Genomic DNA, 8,267 nt, shown 5'->3' on the forward strand with positions numbered 1-8,267 from the left:
CCACGGACGCATCTGCTCTGGAAGACGGGAAACCCGCCGCCCCGCTGCCAACAGGCGTCCCCTCTAGAGGATCCTGGAAGCCCGCCAAAGCAGCCAGGTCCTCAACCAGGCCAACACGCTCCTCCGCCCACCAATTCGCAATCCAAGCCCCCCCGCGGGCGCTTGGATGAGGGAGGAGGAAGAGGGGACGCCAAACGAAAAGAGGGAGGCAAAGCCATAGGGGGCGCGGAGGGAAACCCCCCCCGAAACCCCCCAGGCGCACGTGGGACCCCCAAAAGTCCGCACAAAGAAAGAAAATAAATTGGGGGCAAAAAACCCCTGGGGGTCCCCAGGGACTCCCTGCCCCAGCAGGGGTCCATGCTGAAACCTGCCCCTGTGTTCGCCATACAGGGGGAAGGTCACCTGAGGTTGCAGACAAAATGGAGGGGCCAGACAAAGAAAATGGCGAAGTTCCCGCCAAAAATGCTCCCTCCATGGCCTGTAGCGGCTGAGAAGACTGAACAGTCCCAGCCGCTAAGACAGGCAAGTCGGCATCAGCTGTCAAAAAATCAGCTGAGAGGGAATCCTTCGGGGAATCCCTCCGTGGGCGGTTGTGGAAGACCGGGCTTCCCCACTGCTCCAAGCCGACTCGCGAGGCACCATCGGCGGGGAGCTCTGGGCGCCTGCAGCCGCTGCCGACGGAGCTCCACCACCTCACCGACCCAAACCGCCGAGTTCAGGCCGGCCGCGAGTGCCTCGCGGCTGGACTAAAATTGTGGCCTACTCCCCCGGAGAAGGGCACAATTGCTCCAGACGCGACCTAGCTATAAAAAAGTGCTGGTTACATGAAAAAATACAGTAAAATACAGTTTTCTTAAAGGGAAACAACCCTTCAGACCAGCACTACCTCAGGATTTTTTTTTTTTTTTTTTTTTACAGAACAGACTCCACAGGCTCTCGAAGCAATATGCCTTGCTTGACTTAGGGGGCAAGGCTTACTGCTGAGGCTCCTCTAAAAAAATGTGGGGAGGTGGAGGAAGTGGGGGGAGGGACCCCGCTCGTGACCCGCCGGGTTTGACACCCCCGAGGTCGGACGGACCCCCAAACAGGGCCCGACCAAGCTCCGTCCGGCCAAAAACAGGGACAATAAACCCCTAAACAAATTCCAACAGCCCTACCAAGAGAGATGGGTACAGATCACTCAACACCTGCTGGAGACTGAAAGAAGACTGAGGGAAATAGAGAAGGGAGGATAGTATATACTGTCCCAAAGTTTTGTTTTCAGTCTCCACCTGCTGGTCATGATTAGATATATACCCATTCGTAAAGTTAACCTCTACTGGTCTGGAGAGTGCTAAAGAACAGTCTTTACTAGTTCTCAGCTCATTACTCTTAACAGCTAAGCAAAAAAAACTACTTGGCTCATTCAGCCTGCCTAGTTATCTTGTCCATATAAGTAAAGATGCATGCCAGCATACCACGATGACCAGAAAGATTTGCCCTGGCTTGAATACCTTATCTACTAAAGGCTTTATACCATTTAGTAAGGACTAGTGTTTAAGCCCGTTACATTAACGGGTGCTAGAATAGATGTGTAGACTTAGGCATTTCTTTCTTTCTCTCTCCCTGTCTCCTTTATTTCTTTCTGTTCTTCTCTCTCTCTCCCTGACCCCCCTTTCTTTCTGTCTCTCACCCTGGCCCCCTTCTCTGTCTTTTATTTTTTTTTCTGTCTCTCTCCTTGGCTGCTGTCCATCTGTCTTTCTTTCTTTTTGTCTCTCTCCTTGGCTGCTGTCTTTCTTTCTGTCTCTCTCCTTGACCGCTCGCTGTCTGTGTGTCTTCCTGTCTCTCTCCTTGGCCGCTGTTTCTTTCTTTCTGTCTCTCTCCTTGGCCGCTGTCTGTCTCTCTTTCTATCTCTCTCCTTGGCCGCTGTCCATCTGTCTCTCTCTTCTTGGCCACTGTCTGTGTCTTTCTTTCTGTCTCTCTCCTTGACCGCTGTCTGTGTGTCTTTCTGTCTCTCTCCTTGGCCACTGTCTTTCTTTCTTTCTCTCTCTCTCCTTGGCTGCTGTCCATCTCTCTTTCTATCGCTCTCCTTGACCGCTGTCTGTCTCTCTTTCTATCTCTCTCCTTGGCCACTGTCTGTGTGTCTTTCTTTCTGTCTCTCTCCCCTTAATAACCTATTATACTACCCTCCTTCTCAAATTACAAAAACACTTTATTATTCCACTTGGTCACTCTGGTGCTGAGTGCCCTGATGCCGGTAAGCAACCCTGTTGCCTGCAGGGTTCCTAAAGTTTTAGCGGTTTTCCTCACCATGTCGTACACGTTGAGGATCATGGGCTGTTTGGCCATCCTCCTTCCCCGTGGTTCCTTGGTCCAGTACACAGTCCTCCTCATCGGCGGATATCTTTAGTGTTAGACGAAGTGAGGGCGGGAGGGGGGAGTCACTGCCGCGGTGTTCGCCACTTCAAACTCCATGCCTCTGCATGTGCAGTAGAAGGAGCAAAAAAAAAACCCACTGAATGCAAAACGCCACAGGGTCCTTCTACTACGCATGCGGAGACACCGAGCTACGGATCACGGATGCAGGGATCACGTTTTAAGTGTGCATGCGTGCTAAGAGTTTTATTATGATAGATGCGCTGTCAAAAAATTTTTGTTTCTGGAAATATCTGTTTTGTTTGGGGGGGGGAGGATCCCATTTTGTCATCACAGGAGAAATTTCATTAAGAATGCAAGCGCTTTCCTGATACTGCACGCATGCATTTACACACTACTTGAACATGCATACATTATCAGGACAAAGCACATGCTCTTTGAAAGTGTGTGCTACATTACTACTGATAAACATTTATTTTTTAAGTTTAGGGGAGGTTTCTGCTTTTCAATTGCCAATGACATGAGATGTGGCTTAGATTTCTGATAGATTTTGCAGTGTATCAAACAAAGTATGGTAAATATTGCTTGACCTAACTATCATTTAGTAAACAGCAGCTTAAATATACTACACTAACATACATTTTTAATCAGTTTAGTATTGTTTGTTTCTGTTTGCTGCTGTTTTAGTACTGTTTGAGAAACGAATAAACAAAAACAAATAACTACATCTCAAGTTCAGCTCTCCTAGACCCCCCCCCCCCTCTCAAATCTGCTGACCACAACGCCCAACTACAAAACATTCAGGAAAGAACTGAAACCCATACTATGCAAGAAATTTGTCAAATGATCTAACCAAACCGTATCGACCCTTCTCAGATCCCGGGAACGCCCAGACTAATTTCTTGCAAACCGCCCAGCACTGTAAGGTATCGAGCGGGACAGAAGACGCCAACGTAAATTAAATTGCCCTTTTAAAAAGATCATTTCTTAAACAAGCCCTTTAACAGTTGTGCGGCCTGCAGAGGAGAAGTTGGCTTAGGAAACCAGAGGGCTTGTTACTCTAGGCCGCTCTCCCCGCTCTCTTCTTCCGTAAAGGCTTGCTCAGATGTCCGGAAACTAGCGTTCAAGGCTGAAAAGGAAGAGATGGGGCGGCCATGTTTGTAGTCCTTCACGGGACTACAAACGTGGCCACCCTGTCCTTCCGTAGCACGTGACGTCAGCGCAGAGGCGGCCTCCACTTCGCCAGACTCGTTGCCCGAGCGCAATTTCCCCGGCCTCCCTTCCTCGCCGAGGGCCGCCTCTATCGCAACTGCGGCGCCTTCTCCCTGCAGTCCGGAGAGCGTGCCTTCCCTTCGCCCCGCCCCGGACGCTCACCTCTGCGCCGGCCGTCCCGCTGCCGCGCTCCCGACGTTTCCAGGTGACGTGTGCGAGCTGCAGCCGAGCTCGAGCTGCTTCTCCAGCGAGGCTAACGCTGACCCCGGTGGCTGCCGCCTGACGTGAGGGAATCAGTATGCGGGTGCAGGCCTGTCCTTAAAGGGGTAGTTTCTGGTTCGTGCTATTCGCCAGCTTCGAAGATTGTACTTTAAAACCCCTGCAAAACCACACATGACACTGCCTATAAAAAGAAATCACTGTGCTGTGCAAAAGTTTGCAGTATTGTGCTTCGGCCATAGGGGGGGCCACCACTTCAATTCTGCTGTATAAAATAAAGCAAGAGGATCCGGGGAATCCGTCCTTTACTTTCCCCCCCAAGTCTTACCTCACACAAGAAGGTTGCTGACTAAAAGTATCAGTAGATAAAGAGACAGAAAAGGAGCATATACCAAGAAGAGAGAACTGAAAGATATGGGTGCCATCAGCCATTCATTTTGCTAGGATATATTGAGGGAACTTATTTTGCAAGCCTATTTTATAAAAACACACAAAGGGGGATATAATTCTGAAATGGATATTATAAGAATATTAAGTGTGGAATTTGGATATAAAATGTTTGTATTTACTGACACTTAATGGTAATTATTGAAAATAATAAAAAATTGGGGGGAAAAAAAAGAAATGGTGCTTGCTGAGGAATAGATTGTGGCCACTAATGTTTATGCTTGGTCATATTTAGGTCTGCTCAGGTTACCATATAGCTCCAGAAAAAGGAAAACAAATTGAGATATCTGGGTTTTACTTCCATTGAAAGCAATGGAAATAAAACCCGGATGTCACAATCCGTCCGTTTGAGCAAGCATAAACATCAGTGCCCTCAAGCGACACTAGGTACCATTTCTGCAGTTAGGTCATTCTGAACTAGGGTTACCTTATTTGTAAAGTCAAAAAAAGGACACATGACACCTGTCTCACCCCTGACGCCATCCTGGGCCTACCTCCCAGCAGTCTCACCCACCCCACTTTTCACCTCTTTCTTAATCCCCCTTCCCATCTTATTCAACAAATTAACTTTAAGAGTTTTAAAAAGATCTGAAGACCTTTCATTTTGAGGAATTTGTACTTAAGAAGTTATAACTGTAGGATAACCAGTTCACAATTTTTGTATTTGTTTGTTTGTTTTATGTAAACCACTGTGAACTTCCTTGAGGTATTGGTGGTATATAAATAAAGATTGTATTGTATCTTCTTAAGTTCAATTATTTTACTGAAATTTAATAAATAAACATACAACAAAGGTAACAAACATATTGCATGGTACAAAGTGGTACAAAAATTGTAGTATGAAAAGGAATATAGAAAAATTCTTCAATATAAGGCCTGTAGTAAAATGATCAATGCTTTCATTGCTTCTCTTTCCCTCCCTCCAACCCCCCTCTCTCACTTCCCCCAAGGGGGCTTTTCTTTCTCTCTGTCCCCACAACCCCCCTCCCATGCAGGTTCTTCTCTCTCTCCCTCCAACCCTTCCTATGAATACTTCTCTCTCCTTCCTCATTGCCCTCCCCCCAAAAGGATGGTGCTTCTCTCTCTCCCTCCATCCCCCACCTGCCTCTAGCTCTGCTGAAATGTAATCATTGGGTTGGCTGGCTGCAGCACTAAAGTGAGCCTGCTGCCATCGGCCTGCCTCAGAAGCTGCCTTTCTGGAGCGACTTACTGTTCCCATATAGGCAAGATGCTCCAGAGAGGTGACTTCCAGGCAGGCTGACAGCAGCAGGCCTGAAGATTACATTTCAGTGGAGCTAGAAGTAGATGAGGGACAGGAAAGAAAACCCAGACAAGGGTGAAAGTCGTGTTGTTTTTTTATATATATATAGTTTTTTTCTTTGAGCAATAAAACTGGTGGGTATATCATAAATATTACAGACATCGATCTTTAGAACCTCTTATGATATGTATATCATTTCAAGTTCCTGTCATGTAAGACTTTATAATCATTTATGCCCACTCCACCTACCAATAACTATTTTAAATATTTTTTACTATTTTTGCTAAACTCTCAATAAATTTATATAACAATTGATGTTTAATTAATATACGAAAGGCAAAACTTATCTTTGAACTTGGTGGACCCTGCCACCGTCGACGTTGATGTTTCCTGGTTCCCGACGCCCTTGATTTTTATAGGTGTTTCAACCCCAAATGGTCAGAGGGGGGTGTAGCATGTAAGCTGCCTTTCTGTACAAAAAAATTTTTTTGGATATAAATAAAGTGTGTATAACAATTATAGGTACTCCATGACATGTTTTAAGTTACAATTCTCAAGAGCAGTTAATGGTGGAACTTTCTAGCATTGTTAATGGTATCATCTAGATTATCCTTACGCATGTGTTTAAACTGTTCACTGTGATAAGTCCTCTCACCTCCTGGAAAACCAACTGCATTGTGTCCTTATATCATTAATTATCTATATTTAAACTGAAGAGTGTGTGTATAAAAAAATGTATGCAAAACTAAAAGGGTAACGTGAAAATTCTTTTTCAACAACTGTTAAAATCAAAAATGCATGAGAGTCCACTAGCTGAAAAAGCTTCTAATGAATGAAACATCCTAAATAATTTTTACTCACTATCCGTTACTCATTCCGTATTACTAGACTTCCTTCACCAAAAGTCCACCATATTGCTTACCTTAGATATCTATGCTGTTATTCCAATCTTTTCAAACCGTGTGTGAACAAACACCTTTATTTGTTACCGACAACCTATGTCGTATCTTTTTACAGGGAAGGAGAGTAAAAATATGTCAGTCAAATTGTTGAAATTTGAAAACTCCCTAAAAAGCAAAATCATGTGCAGAAAAAAGTGTGCTACGCTTACCAACTTTTATGGCGCATGGCTCAACTTCTTTAACGGGAAATATATCCTCTGTGGGTCGTGTTTCTCTTGGGCTGTTTTTACTACTTTTCTCAAATGATGACTTGCTCAAAGAAAAAAACAGTATATATATAAAAAAACGGCATGGTTAAAAATATTTATCATTAACTGATCATGGAAGTGTTGTCATAATGGCAGTCAGAATATGATTAGAAATCGTTCATTATATATTCTATATTAGTCACCCCACTTTTTTCTATTAACTGATGTAAGCTAGCATGTACTTGTAGAGTAGGTTTGTGAAAATTGTGACTGCCTATTAGCCTAAACTCTTCCCCTGACAAGCCTACAAATACATACTAGCTTTATGCATACTTTTAGGCATGACCGAACTGTATAAGAGCCCTTTTAAATGTAAATAACGTTTGAAAGCTTGCCCTCATTTTTCCTAGTGAAAATAGAAACATAATGGCAGATAAAGGCCAAATGGCCCATCCAATCTGTCCATCTGTAACATCCACTATCTCCTCCTCTCCCTAAGAGATCCCACGAGCCTGTCCCATGCATTCTTGAATTCAGACAGTCTTTGTTTTTACCATCTCTACCAGGAGACCTGTTCCACACATCTACCACCCTTTCAGTAAAAAAGTATTTCCTTAGATTACTCCTGAGCCTATCACCTTTTAATTTTCATCCTATGCCCTCTCATTCTGGAGCTTCCTTCCAAATGAAAGAAGCTTGCCTCATGAGCATCTATGCCACATAGGTATTTAAACGTCTCTATCATATCTCCCCTCTCCTGCCTTTCCTCCAAAACTCTTGACGGGTTATGTACATACCAAAATAGGAATGAACGTCACTCTTTAATGAGTTCTAGAAGGAATCTCTTTTGGCACAATCAAGTATTAAGAATATTATAAGTAAATTTAAAACTTTGAAATCCTATATAGCCCACACTGACTTAAAATGAGGTTCAGTTTTGCCATCGTGTGGAAAATACCAACCAACATGAAGACCCTTTCTTAATTAGAATTTGTTGTACAGATAGTGAAATTCAAAATGGTCCAGCTGGTATCTACTGCACTGCCAAATGAGAGACCAAATCATATTCAGAATTTGGTCTTCCCCCTCCTCTTCATCTTGAAAGTCCCAGAAAGACCTGAATTTTAAGTGCTGGTAAACTATGAAGCAGTCAGAAGTGCGGTAAGCGGGTTTCTGTAGCTAGGAGGAGGTAAGCCTCAATTCTAGTACAACAAGAATATTAGTCTTGACCAGCAGGTATTTACCCTCTTTTACCATGAAATCTAAAGAGCCTAATTTACATATTCTGCTTCTCCTCCACTAACTCTGGGCTGGGCTTGATTTCCTCAATCTTACTCTCTACAACGTCTAGTCCTGGGCGGAGGCTAGAGCTTTCTCACTTGAAGAAATCTGTAGGGCAGCCACGTGGTCTTTTACCAAGTTTTACAGGACTGCAAGCTCACTTTTTCCTCCCGCTGGTCAAGACTGATATTCTTGTACAATCCCACTCTATTCCTGGACTATTGGGTTATTTTCCCATACTTGCTCTGACTGTGGGAGATCGCAGACTTTACATTGTCTGCTTCAAGGGGATTGGCTGCGGGGCAGTGCACTCTGGACAGCCTGAACTTCAGATTGGGGCTC

At 44.4% G+C, this 8,267-nt stretch overlaps 1 protein-coding gene across 1 annotated transcript in view; it reads right to left on the bottom strand.

Moving 5' to 3' along the window:
- The window catches only part of PPIP5K1 (diphosphoinositol pentakisphosphate kinase 1), a 201,687-nt gene extending 197,453 nt beyond the window's left edge, over positions 1-4,234 (bottom strand). Inside the window, 1 exon segment of the mRNA XM_033919568.1 lies at positions 3,730-4,234. The gene's annotated coding sequence lies outside the window, so the exon portion shown is untranslated.
- Positions 4,235-8,267: the final 4,033 nt, after the last annotated feature.

The sequence above is a fragment of the Geotrypetes seraphini genome, chromosome 14, assembly GCF_902459505.1.
Source record: "Geotrypetes seraphini chromosome 14, aGeoSer1.1, whole genome shotgun sequence".
Classification (NCBI taxonomy): Eukaryota; Metazoa; Chordata; class Amphibia; order Gymnophiona; family Dermophiidae; genus Geotrypetes; species Geotrypetes seraphini.